Source organism: Acomys russatus, unplaced genomic scaffold, assembly GCF_903995435.1.
Source record: "Acomys russatus unplaced genomic scaffold, mAcoRus1.1, whole genome shotgun sequence".
NCBI classification, from domain to species: Eukaryota; Metazoa; Chordata; class Mammalia; order Rodentia; family Muridae; genus Acomys; species Acomys russatus.
The window spans coordinates 1-18,551 of record NW_026131906.1 but is presented as its reverse complement, the minus strand read 5'-3'; the positions used below and the strand labels follow the sequence as shown (position 1 = coordinate 18,551).

Sequence of the window (18,551 nt, the reverse complement as noted above, 5' to 3'; positions counted from 1 at the left end):
GAGCAGGGAGAAACACAGAACTAATTAGCTATTTGTATAGGAAGAATTACTTATTAAAAAATATTAATCCCCAAAACAAAGGACAGTGGTGAACTTCACACTACCCTACCCCAATGATCCCAGCATGCGATTATGCCAGGCAGTGGCCCCTGGACATGTGGTGGTGGGAACTAATCTACAGAAGAAAAAAACCACAAACCACAGAAAATTTAAAGAACCCCTTTCCGTCCCCTGCCACACACACACAAACAAACACACACTCAGATACATAATAGGATTACAGGGCGGTCAATACAATCAATTGAAGAGGAAGGGTAGCATTCTGTTGTTACAGGAAAGGTAGGGGACAGGAGAGTTCCTAACCACTGTCAACTATATGGTGGAGAGCATTAGCCACCCAGGAAGTAGCTTGTTCCCTCAGGGCAGTAATAACTTGATTGAGGCTACCTTATATCTACAGAGTGGGGAGCTATGGCCCTAATAGAAATGACAGGAAAGAAAAGCAACAAAAAAAGGAAGTTATATGAGCAAGCCATTACCCCAAACTACCACACAAATCTCTATGTTACAACCAGAAATGGCCAGGAAAAAATTATTAGAGTGACATTTGAGGTCCCTATATGAAGGCAAGAGAGAGTGGGCCATAGCCTTCCTCCCTTTCATCTTGTTTCCCAAGGACTTTAAAAGGCAGGGGTCTCAGAATTCTTTTTCCAGAATTCACTGAAGGTTTTTAAAGAACTCGTGTAGCAAGGAGTCTTTTCAAAGTAATTTTAGCTCATGCCAAGGTTTGGTTCTTCTTAAGGTCTCCAAATTCTTGGCCTCAAACTGTAACTAGGCCCCAACCCTGAGAAGTAAAACTCTGAGAAAGCAATAATAGATATCAAGCCCAAATCACTGTGGTCTCCTTAACTCGTGAGTAATCCAAATTAGTCCATAAAAGCTCAACTAGCTCCTGGGAAAAGGGAGATATGTACAAAATAGGGTTATAAAAGTAGAGCTGAACCAACTCTATCCTTGCCTATACCAGCATTCACAGTTCTGGGGTCAGTCCTAAGATGCAGTACCCAAGAGCAATGGGAGAAAGAACTCATGAAACATGACGAAGAAGGGGCATGTATATTAGCAAGGCAGTCTTATATAAGAGAAACAGACACGACACTGCTTTATAAATTAAAAAATTAAGTTATTTCCCCATTTTAATCCAAAAAGGGAACCAGGGCAAGATTCTCCTCCACGTCTTTCATAAAAACAGGTAAAACAAAAGCAACAACATAAAAACGTAAAAACTTAGAGAGCCACCACAACAAAACAAATGGGAAATGTGTAGGCTTCAGAGGCAGGACCACTGGAAGATGAACTGAAACTGGTCCAAAACAAAAACTAGAGTGGCAAAGTGGCACCCGGGACCGCAAGCTGCACTGGACAGGCAGTGGAGCAGTGGAAAGGAGCATAGCTAAGCCAGATGGATGAGGCTGGACCCTGTACTGGGACACAGAATGAGGTAAGAAAACATTTCAATACAGCAGCATCTTTCTAATCTGCTCACCTCAGGACTCCCTCCACAAACTCTCACTTAGGGACTAAAACAGAGCACAGCTTTGATATGCCACTCACTTCCCATGCACTTCTAACCAAACCTCCAAGGTAAGAACATTTTGGAGGTCTTTTTCCCAACTCCTAACAACAAAAAAGACAGCCCCTGCTGTCAAGAAGGTTGGAGGGCCAAGTGACATAATGTACTACCACTTGTTGAGGACAGAGAAGATGGGCACAGTCTTATTCACCAGAGCAGAGGTCTGACTGCCCAATTTAAGGAAGAAGGGATTCTGCAACAATGACAGGAATGTGTAGGGCTCTTAGCATTAACCTCATTCCCATTACTGAGGGCCACGATGCATTCTGTAGTTCAGTGGTAACTCTGGAGTTTAGTGATCTGTCACAACGATCAAGTCAGACCCATGGGCTAGTTACATCACCAGCAACTCAAAAATAGAAAAAGACTGTTCCACCAAATGTATGCCCACAGGATATAACTCAAGTCATGGACTTTCCAGATGGAGATGGTATGCAGTCATGGACGTATACTTCATCCTCAGAGCATCAACACAAAATCTTCACCCATTTGTAAACCACCTTGTCTTTTGCCAGTAGGTGGAATGGAAAGACAGGGCTTTTGATGGCCCTTGTTGGACCCTTGGAAAAACAGGTGACTCTAAACTTCTCGTAGACAAAGTCACAGGGCTTCCTATCAAATTCAAATAGGAATTGATTATTTTAGTATCCAAGTCTCACGCTTGACTTCAAAGAAGCCCAACTGGAGGCTTAAAAATCAGAGCAGTCCACTAAAGCTGACCATCAGCAGCATCCAAACTGTGCAGGAAGCTCTTTGACATCAGGAAGATGCAAAATCTGAGAAGTGAAAGAATTTTATATGCTGGATACACAGCAGCTCACATGTATACTGAGGGCAGTACAGGGATCTTGTACATACAGATGTATTTATAGAGCTAAAAATACAGCACGATGCCTATGGACTTTCTCTGTCCAAGATTTCAAAGCCAGCTGGCACTGGGTACCTCTTCAAATGGATCTGAATTCCTAAATTCTCCTCTTTGGTTTTTTTGTTTTAAAATGCTAGGATCTTTAAAGGGGAAATTGGTCTTTTGTTTGCCTTCCCCGCCCCCCTTCAACTTAGCTTACTCCTCAAAGCCACCGGACCAGTCAATATTATTGTTCTTGTCGCCCTCTTTCGAGTCGTGACTACTGGAATTCTGGAGGTGACTGCTGAAGCTCAGGCTGGGGCCCAGTCTCAGATTCTCCAGGAAGGGAGCAATGTGGGTGGCGGCACACTCCTTTGTTTTCCACTGGCTGAGTGCCAAAATCCTTCATGCTACCAGTGTCTGCAAACTCCAGCTAGAAGTAGCCACACTTGACTGCCCGGCGCACCTCAAAGCAGAATCCCAGGCAGGAATCCTCTATCAGGTGTACATAGATCTCCTGAGCGATGGCCTCCAGCTTGCTAGTATACAGGTTGGCCAACGAAATCTCCTCCATCTTAATTCGTAAGCGACTGTGCAGAGGGGGCTGGTTGTACTTACAGCAGAGACTCAGCGGGCTGTGCTAGGCCGGCAGGCCTGTCTGGGCCCTCTCCTCCGGTCCAGCAACAGCTACATCAACAGATGCACATCAACGGATATACATCAATCGATGCTCTGGAGCCCCAACCCTCGCTATGGCTCTGATGTCACCCACGTTCGTTCAGGATTTTAGGCTGCACCCGGTGCCTGGCTCACCACTAAACCATCTCAGTGCCTCACCCTGACATTCTGGCCTCTTCCTCTCGCAGACGGTCTGGGCGAGATAATAATTCTTAATCTAGGAAAAAATATTTTGTGAAATACAGATTGAGAAACCTTGCTTAAGAGACTTCACTTGAGCTCACTTATTCTGGTTTGAGGGCAATGACTGGATTCATGGCGGTAGATGCTTTGAACCAATGAGTATTTTAGAGAGAATTTTGGAGAGTAGTGGTATTTGTAGTAGGATGTGGGACAGGGAAAAGGTCTATCAATGAGAGGCAGCACCTGCATGTGGGAAATGCAGCAGAGTGAAGGAAAATCTATTCTTTGTGACTCTTTAAAGTACATATTTATGTACACAGAATCTGTGATGAATTTTCAATCGAGAAATGCACTACGATGTACATCTTGTCTTTTTGTTTTCTTTTACAGAGTGGCATCACACCATTTTCCTTTGAGATATCTAGAAAGAACGAGCAGATGGCAGCATTCTTAAAAGAAAAAGGTGCAAACGTGTATGAGTTGAATAGGTACAGTCTCTTCCTTTTTAAAGGCTCCGTGCTGTTCTATAGGGTAAAACGACTTAAGTCAGAAACGCTAAACTGATAGGAGGAAGACTGCCTTAAACTTGCACATACATGATAAAGAATACCCATGAAGTGTTACCTGGAAGAAGTACTGTTCATACCACACTAAAATAATATGCACCATCGCTCAGATCCTTTTCTAGTACTGATTTTGTTATTCATAATCTGACTTACTGGTGATTATATGTTACTTACAGCAGCTTCACATTAGCTTGTTTTGAACAGGATCAGTGTTGTTTAATTTTCATTAAAAACGAAATTTATAATTGCTTTTAGTATTTCTTTTTCCTTTCTATTCTATTTCTTATATATTTTCTTTTAAAATGTTATATTCAATATTAATAACTTTAGAAAATCATGTTGTCTTTTTTTAACATTCATTGTTTTAAGTGGTTTTGGATTAGTCAAGTATTATTGCTATCTATGATGTTATCCATCATGGCAATTATATGTTATTACTCCATGGTATTTTTTGTTCCTGTCCTCTCTGAATTTTTTGATGCTGTGTTAGTCAGCTGTGCACCCAAACTCCTGAAACATCTAAGAAATTAGGGACAATTTTCCATGGTGAGTACAAAGAACTAAGATTCAAGTTCCTTAACTGGGGATCTCATCAGCACTGTCCTTGGGAAATGGTTCTGTAGAGCAGGTTTCCATAGCAGGGGTGAAGGCTAATGTGGAAGCAAGGAGAGCTATTGCTTCAGAGACCACCACCTACATCCCCTGGAATCTGGAGCTTAGCCATATCCAGGAAAGAGTGAAAATGGAGAGCCTGTGTTCCCCTTCAGTGAGTTCTGGAACTCACTTGCATGCCGAGTGAGCCCTTTACCTACACTCATCATCTAGATTTTGACACAGATTCTCACCAAGTTCCCCATGCTGAACTTGTTTGATGTAATTTAGGGACTTGACCTTGCTACCCTGCTGCAGCTGGGATTACAGGCCTACAGCAGCAAGTCTGTTGTCTTGTTTTTCCAGACACGGCTTCTCTGTGCAGCCCTGGCTGTCCTAGAGTTCATTCTGTAGCACAAGCTGGCCTTGAACTTAGAGAGAGCCTCCTGCCTTTGCCTCTTGAGTGCTGGGATGAAAGGTGTGTGCCACTACCACCTGGCATCTCTAACATTTAAATTGTACTTCTTTGGAAATATTTGAGCGGCTAGCTCAATTTGGAGATGTCTGGTAAGGAAGTTTATGCATCTTTTTTTCAGTAGGAAAAGTCAGCATACCTTCCTCTTAAGCTCCAGATAATAAATGTCTAAAGTTTGGTGAGTCATACGAGGTCTGGGACTCATTTTTTTTAAAGCAACCTTTTAAAAATGTGAAAAATCATTCCTTTCTCCCAAGTCATTCAAACAGCCTGCAGACAGACCTCTGTCTATAGACCTCTGTGTGTAGTGTCAGCCTGGTAAGACATTATCCTAGTTAACTGACACTCCCAGTGGTGGTTCTTCAAGAGAAGATAAAATGTGGTGGCTGTTTTATATAAAAATAGGGGGGTATGTTTAACTTTAGGAATAGTTCCATCAAAAGTATACAAAGTTTAGGGGTTGTTACTCAGTTATAGGGTTCATGGTTGGCATGTGCGAAGAAGCCCTGGGTGCCAAGAAGCACATGTAAAGATTTGCCATCAGATTCTACAGACAGCTTAGTGCCGCCTAAGGCCACTATCCTTTAGACTTTAGAGTATGTGAGATAAGCAGTGGTGAAAGTTAATTTTATGATGTCAGGATTTAAAATCTATTTCCGAGGTAGAGATTTTAGAGGACACTGATCCTAGCCCTTCAGTTTATAGATAAGAAAGCCAGGGACTACAAGCTTACAACATGGATAAATGTCCTAGTTTCCCTTGCCATTGTCTTTATAAAATACTTGAGTTTCCATTATCATCTTCATTACTAAGGATTTGAGGTCATTTTCTTGTATTTCGATTGTGTTTGAGTTCTCATGGTTGCTTTCTTTGGGAGATGGGGAAATAGAAGGACCCAGAGGGTTCTAGAAACCTACAAGAAGAACATCGTGATGGGTGGATTGGGGTCCAGGGGAGGCTATTGCACTAACCAAGGACAATACAAGTAGTAAACATTGAACCCCTACTCTGATGTACCCAATGGACAGCACATTCTCCACAGTTATGTGGAGAGCAGGGACTGACTCTGACATGAACTCTGGTGCCCCATAATTGACCACCTCCCCTTGCTGGGGAGGCCTGATGGCACTCAAAGAAAGAATAAGCAGGCTACCAAGATGAGACTTGATAGCCTATTTCCATATAATGGGGAAGGAGATCCCCCTCAGTCATAGACCTAGGGGATGGAAATAGGGTGAAAGCAGGAGGGAGGGAGGAACGGGAGGATACAAGTGATGGGATAACAATTGAGAGTTGTAAGCTGCATAAATTAATAAAATTTAAATTATAAAAAAGAAAAATTTTTTTGTTTTAGAAAATAACCGAAAAAAAAACAAATTTACCATCTTCCTCTACTCAAAATAAAAGAAAAATCCAGACAATTAAAAAACAAAAACAAAAAACTTGAGTTTTATCTTTCATATGAAACACTATTAAAAATCTATTCCCTTAGAGTACTAATTAACACTTATTTTTCTTTTTTTGTTTTTTTTGTTTGTTTGTTTGTTTTTTGTTTTTGTTTTTGTTTTTTTGAAGTTTCTAATTCAGTTTCAAATTTATTGACGAATGTCCTCAAATTCAAGTGTGTGCTATCTTCAACATTAGGTTCTTATTATGTATATACTGTGAGAAATCAAGAGCAATGGGAACAGTCCATATGGTTTTCAGAGCTTCTTGTACTCCCTTGGAATTTTTGTTGACTTATCTATGGCTTATAGGAATAGCATTGCCCACTTATTTATAGTAGTTCCCTTAAAACTCTATGTTATTCTATTTTTTTTTTTATTTTATTTTTATTTTTTTTTATTTTTTAGATTTTTTTATTAATTTATTCATATTACATCTCGATTGTTAGCCCTTCCCCTGTTTCCTCCCATTCTTCCTTCCCTCCCATTTCTCCCCTTCTCCCCTCCCCTATGTCCGTGACCTAGGGAGACCTCCTCCCCCTATACACGCTCTCAGAATATCAAGTCTCTTCTTGGTAACTAGCTATCCTTCCTCTGAGTGCCACCAGGTCTCCCCATCTGGGGGACATGGTCAGAAAAGGGGCACCAGAGTTCCTGTGAGAGTCAGATCTCACTCTCCACTCAACGGTGCAGAGTATCATGTTCGTCGGCTAGGTAGGGGTTCGAAGCTTACTGCCTATATTCTCCTTGGCTGGTGCCTTAGTTTGAGGAGGACCCCAGGATCCAGATCTGCCTGTCATAAAGTTCTTCTTGTAGGTTTCCAGGACCCTGTGGGTCCTACAATTTCCTCTTTCTTCCATGCTACTCTTGCCTAAAGTCTCAATCGGATATCCTCTCCTCTGAACCACTTTCTTGGTAAGTAAAGATTTTCATGGTACATATCCCTTGGACTAGTGTTTTGATATAAGTGAGTATATACCGTTTGTCTCTTTTTGCTTCTGGGTGTACTCACTCATTATGATGATTTCTAGATCAATCCATTTGTCCACAAATTTCGGGAATTCCTCGTTTTTAATAGCTGAGTAGTATTCCATCGTGTAAATATACCACAGTTTCTTAGTCCATTCTTCTACTGAGGGACACTTAGGCTGTTTCCATGTTCTGGCTATTATGTATAGAGCAGCTATGAACATGGTTGAGCATATGTCCCTGTTGTGTGGTAGGGCATTTTCTGGGTATATTCCAAGGAGTGGGATAGCTGGGTCTTGAGGAAGCCCTATTCCCATTTTTCTGAGAAAGCGCCAGATAGCTTTCCAAAGTGGTTGTACTAGTTTGCATTCCCACCAGCAATGAAGGAGTGTTCCTCTCTCTCCACATCCTCGCCAACATGTGGTGTCATTTGAGGTTTTGATCTTAGCCATTCTGATGGGTGTAAGATGGAATCTCAGAGTCGTTTTGATTTGCATTTCTCTGATGACTAACGAGGACGAGCATTTCTTTAAGTGTTTCTCGGCCATTTGATATTCCTCTGTTGAGAATTCTCTGTTAAGTTCCAAGCCCCATTTCGCAATTGGGTTGTTTGGTTTTGTGGTGTTTAATTTCTTGAGTTCCTTATATATTTTGGATATTAAACCTTTGTCAGATGAAGGGTTGGTGAAGATCTTTTCCCATTCTGTAGGCTGTTGCTTTGTTCTCTTGACAGTGTCTCCTGCCTTACAGAAGCTTCTCAGCCTCATGAGGTCCCATTTATTAATTGTCGACATTAAGGCTTGGGCTGTTGGTGTACTGTTCAGGAAGTTGTTTCCTGTGCCTATGTGTCCCAGGCTCTTCCCTACTTTTTCCTCTAACTGAATTAATGTCTCTGGTTTTAAGTTGAGGTCTTTAATCCACTTGGACTTGAGTTTTGTGCATGGTGACAAATAAGGGTCTAATTGCATTTTTCTACATGTAGACATCCAGTTAGACCAGCACCATTTGTTGAAGATGCTATCCTTTTTCCATTGAATAGATTTGGCTTCTTTGTCAAAAATCAAGTGAGCAAATGTGTGTGGATTCATCTCTGGGTCTTCGATTCGATTCCATTGATCCACCAGTCTATTGCTTTGCCAGTACCATGCTGTTTTAATTACTGTTGCTCTGTAGTACAGCTTGAGATCAGGTATGGAGATTCCTCCAGAGGATCTTTTGTTGTATAGGATTGTTTTTGCTATTCTGGGTTTTTTATTTCTCCATATGAATTTTAGAATTGATCTTTCAATATCTTCAAAGTATTTTGTAGGTATTTTGATAGGGATTGCGTTGAATCTGTAAATTGCTTTTGGTAAGATGCCCATTTTTACTATGTTGATTCTCCCGATCCATGAACAAGGTAAATCCCTCCATCTTCTCATGTCATCTTCAATCTCTTTCTTCAGAGGTTTGAAGTTTTTTTCGAATAAGTCCTTCACTTGCTTGGTTAGAGTTACTCCTAGATATTTTATATTGTTTGTGGCTATCGTGAAGGGAATAGTTTTCCTAATTTCTTCCTCTACCTGTTTGTCATTTGTATACAGAAAAGCTACTGACTTTTTTGAGTTTATTTTGTATCCTGCCAATTTGCTGAAGGTGTTTATCAGCTGTAGGAGTTCTCTGGTGGAATTTTGCAGGTCACTTATATACACTATCATATCATCTGCAAATAGGGATAATTTGACTTCTTCCTTTCCCATTTGGATCCCCTTGATCTCCTTTTGCTGTCTTATTGCTCTGGCTAGAACTTCAAGAACTATATTGAAGAGATAAGGGGACAAGGGGCAGCCTTGTCTGGTTCCCGATTTTAGAGGAATTTCCTTGAGTATCTCTCCATTTAATTTAATGTTGGCTGTTGGTTTGTTGTATATGGCCTTTATTATATTTAGATAAGTGCCTTGTATTCCCGATCTCTCCAAAACTTTGAACATAAATGGGTGTTGGATTTTGTCAAATGCTTTTTCTGCATCTAAAGAGATGATCATGTGGTTTTTCTCTTTCAGTTTGTTTATATGGTGGATTACATTGATGGATTTCCGTATGTTAAACCATCCCTGCATGCCTGGAATGAAGCCTACCTGGTCATGGTGAATGATGTCTTTGATATGCTGTTGTATTCGCTTTGCGAGAATTTTGTTGAGTATTTTTGCATCAATGTTCATAAGAGAAACTGGTCTGAAATTCTCTTTTTTTGTTGGATCTTTGTGAGGTTTAGGTATCAATGTGACTGTGGCCTCATAGAAGGAATTTGGTAATATTCCGTCCATTTCTATCTTTTGGAATAGCTTGAATAGTATTGGTATTGGCTCCTCTTTGAAGGTCTGGTAGAATTCTGCACTGAAACCATCTGGCCCTGGGCTTTTTTTGGTTGGGAGGCTATCAATGGTTGCTTCTATTTCTATAGGTGAGATAGGGCTATTTAATTTGTTTATCTGGTCTTGGTTCAATTTCGGCAAATGGAATCGGTCGAGAAATTTGTCCATTTCTGTTAAATTTTCGAATTTTGTGGCATAAATGGCTTTAAAGTAGGTTCTTATGATTCTTTGTATTTCTTCAGTGTCTGTTGTTATGTCTCCCTTTTCATTTCTGATTTTGTTAATTTGGATAGTGTTTCTCTGTCTTTTAGTTAGATTGGCTAACGGTTTGTCTATCTTGTTAATTCTTTCAAAGAACCAACTCTTGGTTTTGTTGATTCCTTGGATTGTTCTCTTTGTTTCTATTTTATTGATTTCAGCCCTGAGTTTGATTATTTCTAGGCGTCTACTCCTCTTGGGTGTTTCTGCTTCTTTTTTTTCTAGAGCCTCCAGATGTGTTGTTAGGTTGTTTATGTGGGATGATTCCTTTTTCTTTTTGAAGGCACTTAGTGCTATGAATTTTCCTCTTAGCACTGCTTTCAATGTGTCCCACAAATTTGGGTATGTTGTTTCATCATTTTCATTGAATTTCAGGAAGTCTTTTATTTCTTCCCTTATTTCTTCCGTGACCCATGTGTCATTAAGTAGAAAGTTGTTTAGTTTCCATGTGTTAGTATGCTTTTTGCTATTTCTGTTGTTGTTGAAGTCCAGCCTTAGACCATGATGATCTGATAAGATACAAGGTATTATTTCAATTTTCTTGTATCTATTGAGGTTTGCTTCATGACCAACTATGTGATCAATTTTAGAGAACGTTCCATGGGGTGCTGAGAAAAAGGTATAATCCTTTGCATTTGGGTGGAAAGATCTGTAGATATCTGTTAGATCGATTTGATTCATGACATTGGTTAATGAGGTTATTTCTCGGCTTATTTTTTGTTTCAAAGACCTATCCTTGAGTGAAAGAGGGGTGTTGAAGTCTCCCACTATTATTGTGTGGGTATCAATGAGTGGGGCAAGGTTTGTTAATAACTCTTTTACAAATGTGGGAGCCCTTGTATTCGGAGCATAGATGTTCAAAATTGTGATGTCTTCTTGGTTGATTTTACCTTTGACGAGTACGAAGTGACCATCCTCATCTCGTTTGATTAATTTTGGTTGAAAGTCAATTTTATTAGATATTAGAATGGCTACCCCAGGTTGCTTCTTGTGACCATTTGCTTGGAATATTTTTCCCCAACCTTTTACTCTTAGGCAATGTCTGTCCTTGTGGTTGAGGTGTGTTTCTTGAATGCAGAAGAATGTTGGGTCATGTTTATGCATCCATTCCGTTAGTCTGTGTCTTTTTATTGGAGAGTTGAGACCACTGACGTTGAGAGATATTAATGACCAGTGATTGGTAATTCCCTTCATTTTTGGTATTTGTAACAGTTGAGATTTTGTGAGGTTGTGATTTTGCAATGGTATATTTACATATTTCCTATGTAGTTTTGGTTGTAGTTTGACCAGTTGTGGTGGAGTTTTCCTTCTAATAGCTTCTGTAAAGCTGGATTTGTGACTAGGTACTGTTTGAATTTGTTTTTGTCATGAAATAACTTGTCTTCTCCGTCAATGGTTATTGATAATTTTGCTGTATATAGTAGTCTTGCCTGGTATCTGTGTTCTCTTAGGGTTTACAGCACCTCTGTCCAGGCCCTTCTGGCTTTCATGGTCTCTGCTGAGAAATCAGGAGTAATTCTGATAGGTTTGCCTTCATATGTTACTCGGCCTTTTTCTCTTGCCGCTTTCAATATTTTTTCCTTGTTCTGTATATTTTGTGTTGTTATTATTATGTGGCGGGAAGATTTTCTTTTCAGGTCTATTCTATTTGGTGTTCTGTAGGCTTCTTGTATGCTCATACGCATCTCTTTCTTCAAATTGGGAAAATTCTCCTCCATTATTTGATTAAAAATGTGTTCTGGGCTGTGGGGTCAGCTCTCTGGTTTCTCTTGTATCCCTATTATTTGCAGATTTCGTCTTTTCATGTGGTCTTTTAATTGTTGAATGCTCTGTGTCAGGAACTTTTCAGATTTAGCATTTCCCTGAATGGTTGTTTCCAGTTCTGCGATTGTATCTTCAAGTCCTGATATTCGTTCTTCCATTTCTTGCAATCTGTTAGATAAGGCCACCTCTGAGATGCTTGCTTTCCTCTTTGCAGCCTCTTGATCACGTTTTTCTTCTGTGTGTTCCTGCATCATAGCTTCCATGTTTGTCTTCATGTCTTGGACTGTTTTAATGATTTCCACCATCTGGTTATTTATATTTTTCTGAAATTCTTCAAGTGCCTCTTTATATGACTCTTTTAACTCTTCAGCCCTCTTGTTTGCCTCCTTCTGCATTTGTTTATAGATTTTATTTGTTTCTTCCATTATCATCTTCTTTACTAAGGACTTGAGGTCATTTTCTTGCCTATCCATTGCTGTTAGGTTCTCTAGGTTGTTTTCATTGGGAATGTTGGAATCCGGAGATGCCAAACTGTTTTGGTTTTTGATAGGATTCTTACGCTGCCCTCTTGTCATTTTGATGGCTCTGGTGTTGGAAGGTATTTTGTAGTGACCTTCGCTGGTTGAGAGTAGTTAATTGATGACTGATTATAGGTCAGGTGCTCTTGCCTGTGAGGATCAGGGGGTATTTTTTGTGGAACAGGTAGGTGATCCGGTTTCACTCCTGGTGGTTTTCGTCTGCCCCCTGGGTTCCAGGCTGAGCCAGCCAAAGTAGATATTTGTTTGGACTTTACTGCTGTAATTCAGATCAGCAGTCTTGGGACCTAGAATAAGGTCCGCACACAAATGTTCTGGCTGAGTAGGTTGATCTCAGCTGCCTGTCCTTCCTGTGGATTTGCAGTCAAGACCCCAGGTAGATCAGATCTTCTGGGGGTGTAACTGTCTTTTAGCTCTGCCTCTATACCCTGTAGCAGTGTCCAACCTCTCCAAGTACTATATGCCTAAAGGGACCAAGGTCGCTCTTGGTCAGCAATTAGGCACTGCAAGCAAGACCCTCTTTTTGACTCCCAATAAAGTGAGAGTGTCTGCCTTGCTCGGCCAGGATCTCCACTGGACACTCACATTCAGGGAGCTGGGAGCGCTGTGCCAGGGCCTTGGGGCTGGGCAGTTAGTAAGACTGGCTCTGCAGGGCTCTGGCGGCCACTTGTGGACCCAAATCTTTCCGCCGGGGTATGTGGGTCCCCCTCACAATCTGGGTCAGCAATTAGGCACTGCAAACAGGACCCATCCACGTCTGGTCTCCCGATAATGTGAGAGTGCCTGCCTTGCTCAGGCCAGGATCTCCCGCTGGGCTCACAGGGAGCGCAGGGCCAGCTCAGCTGGTCTCTCTCTCGTTCCGGGCGCAGGGGGTGCAGTGCCAGGGCCTTGTGGCTGGGCAGTTAGTAAGACTGGCTCTGCAGAGCTCTGGCGGCCGCTCGCGGACCCAAATCTTCCTGCCAGGGTATGTGGGCCCCCACACACTCTGGGTCAGCAATTAGACACTGCAAACATGACCCATCCACTTCTCATCTCCCGATAATGAGAGAGTGCCTGCCTTGCTCGGGCCAGGATCTCCAGCTGGGCGCTCACGTGCGGGAGCGGGGAGCAGGGAGCAGAGCGTAGGACCAGTGCCTTGCGGCTGGGTGGGACAAAAGGGTTGCAGAGCTCTGGCGGAAGCCCGGCGACCCAGGTCTTCCCACAGGGCAAATAAGTTCAGCTATAGCTCTGGGCAAGACCCACGTCTCCCGATGGGTCTGTGGAAGCAGCTCAAGGTGATTTCTCACTGCCGCTGTTTGCAGGCTCAGTCCGCTGTGATTGGTGTTAAGTTTGGCCGCGGATGGCCAGTGAGCTGCAGTCCCACTATAACTGTCTCTGTTGGGTCCCGCAGCCTGTGTTTTCAGTCTGCCTGGGCGGGTGACCTCTGCAGTTTGGGGTGGTGCGGAAGGAGGAATCCTAGGGCAGATTCACCCTCTTCGCTGAGATTGCTCTGGCTGGGGACTCTGGAAAGACCCCTCCCTAAACAGCAAGTCTGTGCTTTATATACAGGCTGCAGTTTGCCTGTGGATTCCGTCTCAGAGTTTGGGGAGTGCGTTTAGCACCTCCGGGATGTTGCCTGACCCAGGGGGGTAGGCCCCCTGTTTGGCCTGTGGCCTTTGGGGCCCCACTCACCTACAGTTCTCAAAGACCAGCAATCTGTTGCTCCTCCTATGTCTTTGGTCTCCACGGAGTAGATCAGATACGTGGCTTAATGGTCGGCGCCATCTTGGAATCCCACTTATTTTTCTTAAAAAGTTTTTGTGATCTGTTTTTAGTTTTTTTTTTTTTCTAATGCCTAAAAAATACCTAACTTTTATTCAGAACCTTGCATAAAATTGGGTCTGGCTCCGTCGGAAATATGTGTTATAGTTGTATTGGTTTCCTATTACTGCTGAGACAACTTGCCGTAGATTTAAGTGACTTAGTAGTATTACCGCTCTGGGGGTCATAAGTCTGACTTTGCCCTCACTGAGCTAAAACCAGGAGTCAACAGGGTGGGGTTCCTTTCTGAGGGATGTAGGGAAGGATCTGTTTTCTTCACGTTTGTGGCTTCTCTATTGCCTGTTTAGTCAGGGCCCCTTCATCTTAACAGCCAGCGATGGCCAGTTGGGTCTTTGTTGCACAGCATCAATATGACTCTCACTCTACATGCACTATAAGAACACAATACGATTCCATTGTTCCCAGCCTGATAATTCAAGGCAACCTCCTTCCTTTATTGAATCTTATTGGCCTGTTCACCACCGTAATACTCCCTTGCTGTATACAGTGTATTTGGAACTTGTAGAGATTAGAGTATGAACATCTTTTGAGAACATTTTATGCACACTGTATATTAGCATCAAATAACCATATAATATCACTTAGGGGACCTCTGGATTTTTGCAGTCCATCCTCCCTCACACTTACAGATGTGGTGACCAGGAGCTTAAACAGCTCACCCCTGATCACAGGGCCAGTTAGAGGCATAATGCAGCCCGGAGCCCAGGTCTCCCAGACTTTCCTTCCTGTCATTCTGCCTCTTGAGAGAACAATAACCCTGCCTTTTTGTATGAAGCCCATGTGGAAACTTATAGTCTCTGTATTCACTGCTTATCTTCAACACTGAGAAGGAATAATAACTAAAGATCTTCAGATATAAAAGTAGTATCTCCAGGGACTGGAGAGATGGCTCAGAGGTTAAAAGCATTGAGTACTCTTCCAGAGATCCTGAGTTCAATTCCCAGCAACCACATGGTGGCTCACAGCCATCTACAATGTGATCTGATGCCCTCTTCTGGCTTGCAGGTGTATATGCAGGCAGAGCAGCGTATACATAATAAATAATAAATCTTTGCTTAAAAGTATCTTCATTACTCTCGTTTGATTCCTATGTTTAACTCTAGCCAGCCTAGACATCATGCCTGTGCTATAGAATCACTTATTTCTAAATCTGCTTCACTAAGCCTTTTTGGAAGGCATCCAAGTCCAACTTACTTTGTGTGTTACTGTGTGCCAGACACTACTAATTCAATCAGTGAGCATTCTTTTTTCATTTTTCATTTTAGTTCTCTGTGTAGTAAGCTCCATGTAGTAATAACTTTTAAAACTCATTAGCTCATCCCTCTGACAGAGTTCAATGCCCATGTGTACTTACCATTATCCTTTCTTCTTGACCGCAATTGTCTAAGGGTTTGTGTGTGTCAGGCCTGATGGCGCACGCCTGTGATTCAGTGCTTGGGGGTAGGAGCACAAGAATCAGGACAGGAAGGTCATCCTCAGCCACGTGGGGACTTTGAAGGCCAGCAGGGGCTACAGGAAACCCTGTCCTTAAACAAGGCTTCATGTTACAGAGGAAAAGGAATCAGGCCTGCTCTTATGAAAGGTAAAGTTGTGTGAAAATACATGGTCAGTTTCCATATGCTCAGCTTATAAACTTCATCAATCATACTGCAAGTCCCTATTCCTTACAGCATGTATTACCCATTCTTTTAAGTCATTCAACTAATTTTTACTAGATTTACACTATGCACCATTTCTTCTCCAGATAGAAAATATACAGGGATGGAGATTTCTGCTTTATGAAGCTACAGAAGGAGAGACAGCATCAATAAAAATAAACGAATGCGTGATATGCTAGGCCAAATGCTAGAGAAGAAAATCACCAAAGGGAGGGCAGGAGCCCCAGCTGAAGAAAACTCCACCAAGAAGTGTGATTTTTACATAAATACCTGAGGTAGAAAAGATGCGAGCCATACATGAACTGACCAACACTCCAGGCTAAGGGAAGGCATATGCAAAGGCCCTGAATGGTTAACAAGGAGTCTGGTATTGCTGAAGAAAATACGACTGGGAGCTAGGGGGTCCAGAGTGAGTCATTAAAGAACATTGGTTCATATTGGATAGATAAAAGGCCATTGGATTTGAGTGGAAGAGTAGCATAATTTGGCTTAGACTATAATAGGGTCACTGGGGACTGAGGACAAGAGTAAAGGTGAAGTTAAACAAAATCAAAGTTGACCTCACTAACCTACGTCAGCCTAGAAGCACTGTGAGTAGGGAGCAGCAGGTATTTTTATTGTATTTGGAACTGTGGAACTGAAAAGATTTGTTTATGGTAATAGACCAGAGATGACTCCAAGTTGTGTGGCTCTGCAGCTGCAAGGGGGGAACTGACCTTTGTAGAGAAGTGTGTCAGGAACTCAGGGTTGATGTGTAAAGATTGGAGTACCCTTTACACATCTGATCTATTAGATTGAGGGGTCTAGGGACAGATACGGGATCTTGGTGGTCAGAGAAGTCCAGTCTGGAGATACAAATCTATCAATGTGACATTGATGTATAAATAACTTAAAGCTGCAAGGCACAATGAGATTACTGAGCTCTAGACTCCAGGGGCACTTCACTATTTCTAGGATACATTTTATCTACTGCCTCCCTTTCAGCCTCTCTGCACCCTCAAACACCTGCTCCAAGACAAGTTTGATACACATTTCCATAACAATCCACTGTGGTGTCAGCTAACACCTAGGATGTCTTCTTACATGCTGCCAATGAAAAGGTGCGGCTTCAGACCAAAGGCTCAAACACGCAACTTTGATCCTTAGCAAATCAGAAAATGACTGCTTAATTCTTCAAAGACCTTAAGTAGGTACTGGAATAAGTGAGGCAGTAACGATGGATTACTTGAAATTAATAATAATAATTAAAAAACTGAGGCTGGAGAGAAGACTCAGGAGCAAAGAGTACATACTGCTCTTGCTAGGACCCAAGTTTAGTTCCCAGCAACCATGTTAAGTGGCTTACAAACCACCTCCTCCGCTACTATATGGTCATAGGCTATCAAGTCTCATCTTGGTATCCTGCTTAGTCTTTCTTTGACTGCCATCAGGCCTCCCCACCAAGGGGAGGTGATCAAATATGGGGCACCAGAGCTCATATCAGAGTCAGTCCCCACTCTCCACATAACTGTGGAGAATGTGCTTTCCATTGAGTAGATCAGAGTAAGGGTTCGAAGTTTACTACTTGTATTGTCCTTGGTTAGTGCAATAGTTTGAGCAGACCTCTCCTGGGCCCCGATCCACCTGTCAAGATGCTCTTCTTGTAGGTTTCTAGTACTCTTGGGTCCTTCTATTTCCCCATCTCCTATATTTCTCTTACCTAGAGTCTCAGTAGGATGTCCTCACATCTATGCCAATCTCCTGGTAAGTGAAGACTTTTGTGGGACATGCCTTTAGTTGTCCTTTCTAATGTTTAAAGCTGATGTGAGCTACTGAAGGACAGTGCTGCCTACATGCTCCTTGTATCCTACTAAAAACCTAGTTGTGTCTGCTCCTTGCACTCTTTCCCCATAGAAGACTAGGGTGATGGCTGCAGTGGGCGTCAGGTTGTTATAAAGGTGCTGATTGACACAGGTAGGATCATCCCTTCACCCTTTTGCACACAGAGCACTGTCACTTGTATGCAGTGGCCTGCAGAGTACATCATTGTCTTTGGACTGGCTGAAGGCAAGGTAAAGGAGGCAAAGGGAAACACGCAGTAGGTGCTAGGTGGGGATAATGGTCCTGGGTGGGGAGTGGGGGCAACACAGTTCATCCTTTCCCCTGGAGCCTAGGTGTGTACTGCAGAAGAATGCACAGGGACCAGTTTTGTACCCTTTGGGTTTTTGTCTTTGTCTCAGGGCCTGGGTGAAACTGAAAGTAGTCTAGCCAGACATGTGTGTACTCTTTGATTTTTAAGGTTTGATTAGCTAACACTAAAAGTAACAGGTTATCTATCACCTATGGGACACATTCTTATGTGTTGGCATTGACAATCAAGTGAGTACCAGAAGGAAGACTTGGAAATGTCAGGAACGAGCCACATTTGACAGAAAGGGGCCTTTGAGTGAGGTCAGTCTCTGGCTCTAAGTTTGCCTTTCTGCCTTTACTCTTCAGCTGCTCTGGGAAAGGGATCTTCTCAGGTCACACAGATGGCACCACTGTCAGATATTTCTTTGATGATGAGGGCTCTGGAGAGTCACAGGTATGAATAAAGCGTACTGTGAGGTGGTGTGGACATTCCAGGAGCATCCCAGGGGAGCTGCATGTGTGAGCACCATGACTGAGCTACTGGGGGAGGAGGCTGGAAGAGTGGGGTCTTGGAGGGAGGCATTTAGATGCTGCCATAGAGAAGACTGTGTTTAGGAGGCTAGAGGTTACTATTTATAGGGAGGAGGGGATGGGGGGGATCTTG

At 42.4% G+C, this 18,551-nt stretch overlaps 1 pseudogene; it reads right to left on the bottom strand.

Annotated features, from left to right (window-relative positions):
- Nucleotides 1–2,760: 2,760 nt before the first annotated feature.
- LOC127186634 (ataxin-7-like protein 3B) lies at nt 2,761–3,054 on the bottom strand (annotated as a pseudogene).
- Nucleotides 3,055–18,551: the final 15,497 nt, after the last annotated feature.